The sequence below is a fragment of the Oryzias latipes genome, chromosome 10 (assembly GCF_002234675.1).
Source record: "Oryzias latipes chromosome 10, ASM223467v1".
Classification (NCBI taxonomy): domain Eukaryota; kingdom Metazoa; phylum Chordata; class Actinopteri; order Beloniformes; family Adrianichthyidae; genus Oryzias; species Oryzias latipes.
In genome coordinates, this window is record NC_019868.2 from 18,933,723 (window position 1) to 18,941,742 (window position 8,020).

At 52.5% G+C, this 8,020-nt stretch overlaps 1 long non-coding RNA gene and 1 pseudogene across 1 annotated transcript; one reads left to right on the forward strand and one right to left on the reverse strand.

Moving 5' to 3' along the window:
• Nucleotides 1–1,090: 1,090 nt before the first annotated feature.
• Nucleotides 1,091–5,162, forward strand: LOC111948020. The gene is made up of 2 exons (XR_002874008.1): nt 1,091–2,169; nt 4,738–5,162. It is a non-coding gene; the product is annotated as an uncharacterized LOC111948020 (long non-coding RNA).
• A 6-nt stretch (nt 5,163–5,168) lies between these two features.
• Nucleotides 5,169–6,538, reverse strand: LOC105358740 (annotated as a pseudogene).
• Between the last annotated feature and the right edge of the window lie 1,482 nt (nt 6,539–8,020).

Sequence of the window (8,020 nt, forward strand, 5' to 3'; positions counted from 1 at the left end):
GTTTTTCAAAGTTTAGTTAAAGTTTTTGTGGCTATAGAATTTTTTTCTCAAAATAGGAATTCTATTTTTCTTGCCCAACTGGCAGTTTTCTTTTTCTTATTAAAAGATTCTTTTTTCAAATTTTAAGAATTTTGTTTTTTCTAGAGGGTCTGTTTTTGCAGTGTGCCTCCCCAGGTGACACTTTCTTTTATATCCATCAGTGTTTCGGCTTCCTCTTGTATGATAAAAGTGACTCACAGAAAGCAGTGAACTTGATCAGATAAAATCAAAATCTAACTTTTGTGTAACATAAGATGTTGACGTTTTTATGATTTGTAATATCTGTTTCCAAGTTTAGAGGTCTTCTGGATCAATCATGTAATAGCTGCCACAAAGGCACTAAGATCATAAACATTATTTGAACAGATAAACCTTTAGTGTTTAGATTTAAAAGAATCATATTTAAAAGAAAAAAATCTTTTAGTAAACAAAGTAAAATATTCAGGCTTTCTTCACAAGCGGAAAATATTGTTTGTACCATTTCACATTTTTTATTTCATCACACGACCTAGTTTCAGGAGCAACAGTGCCTCCTACTGGACAGTTTAGAGAATGCAGGTCTGTTACAGACGTCTGTTGTTTGTTTTTTTTAATTAAATCTAGTTAACCCTTGTGCTGTCTTAGGGGAAAAGAAAAGCATGGATTAAAAAAAAAGATAAGGAGGGGGGGTCATTTTAAAAACGCATACCCCCCTTTGGTATTGACCCCAGACAGGTACACCCCGTACACCCTCCCGCAATCGAAGAGGGTCGAGTTCCTGAAAATTTTTTTTTGTACGTTTCAGGCACCCTCTATATCCCCGACTGGTAGAGGGCGCCAAACCCCCCTTTTCTTTTTTGTCCCCGTCCAGCAGAGGCCGCCATTTCTCCATTTTAGTTATACCCCCCGACCACCAGGGGTCTTGTTTTCCACCGTTCATTTCTATACCCTGCCTCTAGGGGTCACTAATACCCCATTCTCTTTTATTGCCCTCAGCCACCAGGGGCGCCACTTATTTAGCAACCACCTTCCTCCCGCTGGTTCGTGGGGTTCGATTGACCCCAAGTTTTTTTTTTTTTTTTTTTGTGTGGCCACTGAGGGGATTGGCGCTGGCTCATGGGGTGCGATTGACCCCAAGTTTTTTTTTTTTTTTTTCTTTAGCATTCACTCTTCTCTCATGGCCCACCACCTGGGGTCTCGCTTTACCGGTTCCCTTTCACCCGCTGGCTCATGGGGTGCGATTGACCCCAAGTATTTTTTTTTTTTCTGTAGCATTCACTCTTCTCTCATGGCCCACCACCGGGGGTCTCGTTTTTCCGGTTCCCTTCCACCCGCTGGCTCATGGGGTGCGATTGACCCCAAGTATTTTTTTTTTCTTTAGCATTCACTCTTCTCTCATGGCCCACCACCGGGGGTCTCGTTTTTCCGGTTCCCTTTCACCCGCTGGCTCATGGGGTGCGATTGACCCCAAGTATTTTTTTTTTTCTTTAGCATTCACTCTTCTCTCATGGCCCACCACCGGGGCTCTCGCTTTTCCGGTTCCCTTCCACCCGCTGGCTCATGGGGTGCGATTGACCCCAAGTATTTTTTTTTTCTTTAGCATTCACTTTTCTACATCACCCTTGAGGCTTTTCGAAGTGTACTGTTTGTGTTTACGTTTCTTTTTTTTTTATGTGATCAAGAAAGGTCAAGAGAAACAAATGAACAAACCTAAATGGTTTTCTGCTGCTTTTTTTTTAAAAAAAATAACCGGAAGCAATTTCGGCTTCCATAGTTTTCTTCTTCCGTTACTAGCTAGTTAGTTCAAACCAATTTGGTCTCCAGAGAAGATGCTCTGGTTGTTTTTGCTGTCCTGCAGTCTGGTTCTGTCCAATTCCGGACAGACAGTCAACGGTGAGTGGCTCGACCCGTTTGACATGCTAAACTACGAGGCGAGGACCAAAACAATGAAGAACTCTGAGGTTGGTCAACGTGGGATGTTCGTCAAATCCAACTTCTTTGAAACAACTTATTTTTTTTGATATTCAGTTAATCTTACTTGCCCCACAGTCACAAGCCAGCAACACTGGTGCTGCTGATCCGCAGCAAAGGGAGAAGGTAAACCAGCCTGTGGCCCACTGTAACCCACATGTCATGGATCTACAGAAACAGGTTCGTGTTTGAGCTTTCAAAGAGAAACTGATGGTTCCAACTCTGTACGGGGTCTCACGGACCCCGCGAGACAGCGCGAGGTGCCACTGTTTGGTTCCAAATCGGTACGGGGTCGCTGGGACCGTGCGAGACAGCGCGCGGAGCCTGTGTTTCGTTCCAACTCTGTACGGGGTCTCACGGACCCCGGGAGACAGCGCTCGGAGCCTGTGTTTGGTTCCAATTCTGTTCGGGGTCTCACGGACCGTGCGAGACATCGCGAGGTGCCACTGTTTGGTTCCAACTCTGTACGGGGTCGCTGGGACCCCGCGAGACAGCGCGCGGAGCCTGTGTTTCGTTCCAATTCTGTACGGGGTCTCACGGACCCCCGAGACAGCGCGCGGAGCCTGTGTTTCGTTCCAATTCTGTACGGGGTCTCACGGACCCCGCGAGACAGCGCGCGGAGCCACAGTTTGGTTCCAACTCTGTTCGGGGTCTCACGGACCGTACGAGACAGCGCGCGGAGCCTGTGTTTCGTTCCAACTCTGTACGGGGTCTCACGGACCCTGCGAGACAGCGCGAGGTGCCACGGTTTGGGTCCAAATCGAGATGGGGTCGCTGGGACCGTGCGAGACAGCGCGCGGAGCCTGTGTTTCGTTCCAATTCTGTACGGGGTCTCACGGACCCCGGGAGACAGCGGTCGGAGCCTGTGTTTCGTTCCAACTCTGTACGGGGTCTCACGGACCCCGCGAGACAGCGCGCGGAGCCTGTGTTTCCTTCCAACTCTGTACGGGGTCTCACGGACCCCGCGAGACAGCGCGAGGTGCCACTGTTTGGTTCCAATTCTGTACGGGGTCTCACGGACCACGCGAGACAGCCCGAGGTGCAACTGTTTGGTTCCAAACCGAGACGGGGTCGCTGGGACCGTGCGAGACAGCGCGCGGAGCCTGTGTTTCGTTCCAATTCTGTACGGGGTCTCACGGACCCCGCGAGACAGCGCGCGGAGCCTGTGTTTCGTTCCACTTCTGTTCGGGGTCTAACGGACCGTGCAAACAGCGCGCGGAGCCTGTGTTTCGTTCCAATTCTGTACGGGGTCTCACGGACCCCGGGAGACAGCGCTCGGAGCCTGTGTTTCGTTCCAACTCTGTACGGGGTCTCACGGACCCCGCGAGACAGCGCGCGGAGCCTGTGTTTCGTTCCAACTCTGTACGGGGTCTCACGGACCCCGCGAGACAGCGCTCGGAGCCACAGTTTGGTTCCAATTCTGTTCGGGGTCTCACGGACCGTGCAAGACAGCGCGCGGAGCCTGTGTTTCGTTCCAATTCTGTACGGGGTCTCACGGACCCCGCGAGACAGCGCGCGGAGCCTGTGTTTCGTTCCAATTCTGTTCGGGGTCTCACGGACCGTGTTAGACAGCGCGCGGAGCCTGTGTTTCGTTCCAATTCTGTACGGGGTCTCACGGACCCCGCGAGACAGCGCTCGGAGCCTGTGTTTCGTTCCACTTATGTTCGGGGTCTCACGGACCGTGTTAGACAGCGCGCGGAGCCTGTGTTTCGTTCCAATTCTGTACGGGGTCTCACGGACCCCGCGAGACAGCGCTCGGAGCCTGTGTTTCCTTCCAACTCTGTACGGGGTCTCACGGACCCCGGGAGACAGCGCTCGGAGCCTGTGTTTCGTTCCAACTCTGTACGGGGTCTCACGGACCCCGGGAGACAGCGCTCGGAGCCTGTGTTTCGTTCCAACTCTGTACGGGGTCTCACGGACCCCGCGAGACAGCGCACGGAGCCTGTGTTTCGTTCCAACTCTCTACGGGGTCTCACGGACCCCGCGAGACAGCGCGAGGTGCCACTGTTTGGTTCCAATTCTGTACGGGGTCTCACGGACCACGCGAGACAGCGCGAGGTGCCACTGTTTGGTTCCAAATCGAGACGGGGTCGCTGGGACCATGCGAGACAGCGCGAGGTGCCTGTGTTTCGCTCCAATTCTGTACGGGGTCTCACGGACCCCGCGAGACAGCACGCGGAGCCTGTGTTTCGTTCCACTTCTGTTCGGGGTTTAACGGACCGTGCAAACAGCGCGCGGAGCCTGTGTTTCGTTCCAATTCTGTACGGGGTTTCACGGACCCCGCGAGACAGCGCGCAGAGCCTGTGTTTCGTTCCAATTCTGTTCGGGGTCTAACGGACCCCGCGAGACAGCGCACGGACCCACTGTTTGGTTCCAGTCGGCGTTGGGTCTCACGGACCCCGCGAGACAGTGCGCGGAGCTACTGTTTAGTTTTAGTTAGTGTTGGGGTCGAACGGACCTACAAGAGAGCGTGTGGAACTATTTTTTTTTTTTTAGTATACATTTTTAGCAGATTTTCACTGAGACTCTTTTTGTGAGAGATTAAGGTCCAAAGCTTCCTCTGATGGTCTGAGTCTCAGAACTCAGGTCAGTGTCCCTAAACTTGGGTCGGAGCCTCTTTGTAAGCCCCCTTGTATCTAACGCTACAACTAATTTTGTTTCTTTTGGTATTTGGTAAGTAAATACCATCGACTTCTGCTGACTTTTCCAACACACTCTTGTTTTGTTTTTGTTTTTCTTTTTGAGTAGAGCTGCATGAAGGTTCTTTGGACCGTTTCATTTCCACCCCACTCTGTTGGTGCTACGGCGAGCGGGAGGTCTGGGTCATCAAAGTAACGTCACAGCAGACAGCTCTGGCTGCCATTCCTTGTATATGGTATTCACTTCATTTAACCTGTGTATATGCTGACCAAAATCATGTAACCTTTGTGTGTGGTAATCACTTTATCTAACGTGTATATACTGACCATTATACGATTAAAAATGTACACACCAATGTATTTTTTTTTTAATTTTTCAATCTTTAAAAACCGAGATTGTGTGATGTATCCAATAATTAGAAAAATATCTCTTCAAATAGTCATGTTGGGACAAAACCCATGAGCAAAAAAGAAAGCGAATATGCAACGTTGAGGTTCCAGTTTGACTTTTATTCGAACAAGGCAAAAAAAAAACTGTACAGTAGGCATCAGGGAACAAGCTCTATTGAGTTATCATGGAACTGGCATCTATACAACATGAGCAGTTAGCCATTTTGTTCAACATCCTACATCCTACTCCGTTTTTGGGAGCTCTCCCTGACCCGGACGATGAGCTCCGCTCTGCGAGACCTCTGAGTGGCAACGAGCCTCGGTAAGTCCTGTCTCTGCGGCGATACTCCCCTGACGACTGGGAAGTCGGTCGAAGGACGGCAATCTCCTCCAGATTGATTCGAAGCCCTCGGAGCAGAGCGTCGCCATCGCCGGACGAAGCTGCTTTTCGTTTCCCACGGACGAGACGGACCCTCGACGGGTCGGCGTGTCGACATCGTGGGCTCGGGCCGCCAGAGCAGAGCCGGGCTCCGATTGCTGGAGATCCCCTCGCGTGGGCTTCGGGGCTCCAGCCGTGGCGTCGCCTTCGTGCGCCTCCGAGCCTCGCTTCAGCATCCAAGGGTGGGCCAGTATGTCTTTCAGCATCGGTCTCTCTTCGGGCGTCCTGCTCAAACACCATTTTATCAGGGCCACGCAGTCCTCAGAGAGGTCTTTTTCGAATCTAAGCTCGCCCAGTAGGAGCTCCCTGTCGTTTCCAAATGGTATGTCCCCGTGCACCATGTCGTACAAAAGAATCCCCAACGACCAAACCTCAGATGGAAGAGCTTTGTAGCATCCTTGTGTGAGCCGTTCGGGGGGCCCATATGCCGCAGTCCCGTGGAACATGTCGTACACTTTGTCGGGTTCAAGAAATTCGGCGGAGCCAAAGTCGATGAGTTTCAGCTCGAGCGTCGTCAGGTCCACCAGCAGGTTTTCGTCTTTTACGTCCATGTGCACAACACCGCGGCTGTGACAGTGGAGCAAGGCCTGGATGACCTGACCTAAAAATTCTCTGGCCGTGTCCTCGCGCAGACGCTTACTGATCGTGATGTATTCGTACAGATCTTGCGTGTTCTCTGGCTTCTCCGTGACTATCACCCAATTATACGGGGTCTTGTAAAAGTCCAGCATGCGGATGATCCCAGGAAACGGAGGGTCTTTGGAGACCATTTCCAAGGCGACAGCTTCGAATGGCTTACTGGTCCCATCAACCTCGCAGCATCTCGTACGCGAGAGCGGGATAATCTTCAGGGCCACGGAAATCCCGTCGCTTCGCCTCTTTCCCAGAAACACTTTGCCGAAGCCCCCCTTGCCCAGGCAAAAGCTGGTCTTCCAGTACTTTTCCATGGCAGAAGGATTGATTTTTCTCTCTCTCGAACTGTCGCGCTCTTCACGGAGCAACTTCCCTCCAGTCTTTGTTAAACTCGCGTAAGGTTACTATGACCTGTCTTGGTTTGCACGGAACAAGTTTTAAAGGGCCTGTGATCCAAATCTTCTGGTCTAGTTTCCGTTTCCGGTCCGCCGCACTCCCGTCAGACTTCAGCGAGGCAGAGTCAGACAGAGAGGGAGAAGGAGGACACTGGAAGAAAAAGAGGAAACGTTAGAAGGTGGGGCCTTCATTCTGAAGGAGGAGGAGGCTGATTGTAAGCCCCCCCACACCCGCTGCAGGGAAAGAGGGAGGGGCAAAGAGGACAGTGAGGTCCAACCACAGAGATTAAGACTCAGTGCAGCGTGGCAGATTTCTACCAAGGGCCCGTGCAAAGCCAGTTGTCACGCTGCAAAGAGCAACACAGAGGAGGGCAATCTTTCCTTTGCATACTCCCCTCTTTTTCCACTTTGCAGAATCTCACAAGGCTTCGTGTTGCTGAACCTGGATCGCACAGCTTAGAGCTCAGGACCACGTAAGTGAGTTCATACTTTAAATCCTAATTGATCAACGGTTGGCTTTTCTCTTTTTTTTTTTCTTTTACAAAACAGTCGCCCTTTTCGAGCACAGCTTATCGTACCTCGAAGAGACAAGAGTCTAAAGCTGCCTTTGTCCGGGGTGAATGAGGGAATGAGCGAGCAGGCGACGCCCTTCTCTCGGACCCCGTCCGAACAGCCCGGGCACATCCAGAGGCAACATGGTTTCTCGACGAGTCCTGCAAAACAGGCGCACGTGGAACAGATGAACCCGCGGAGGGACGGGCAGCTGCTGAAGTGAGGCTCCGTCAGGTACCAGTGTGGGTCATTCACGAAACAGGTCTCGCACACCCTGGCTTCGCAAGGACATCGGAGCTTGACGCCGGCTCTGCTCCTTTGCTTGCTGCCTTTGACCAAGGTCACCAGACACGACAGGCACTTTGCGCACCCCGACCGCTTGTCGACCCTCGCTCTGCCGACCTTGGACGCTCCGCCGACGTAGCTGATCGTGGAAACTCTCCTGTATAGATTCGTAGACTTGAGAGCGGCCTCCACTGAGGCCTTCTGACGCTTTCTTTTACACTCCATCAACAGTTCGACGGGTACCCTCCCTGCAAAGGCGTCGTGAGGGCCCTCTCGAGGAGCTTCCCCCTCTCCTCGCGACATCGTCGACATAACACCCGTGGCCCCCTCCGCCGTCCGAGGAAGCTCAGTCCACGATGGAAGCGAAGCGGGAGCTGTGCTGCTCCCTGTACAGGGCCTTGGCGCTAGACCCCGTGCCAGTGATCGGCGGCGTGCTGTACGCCCCCGGAACTGAAGGCGTGAGCCTGAGGTCTCTCGGAGAGGGCACGACCAACTGCTCCCACCACAGGTTCAACTTTAGGCATGCAGTGGACGCGTTGCTGCGACATGGCACGAAAGAAGGGCCCTGCACTTGCGCGCAACGGATTAGCGCGTCCGCGGAACAGCGCTACAGAGGGGGGGACGGCGCAGATGTTCCGAACCCCGAACGCCGCCGACGGTGCGCCACCAAACCGGGCGGGCAGGGCTCCTCCCGCGAA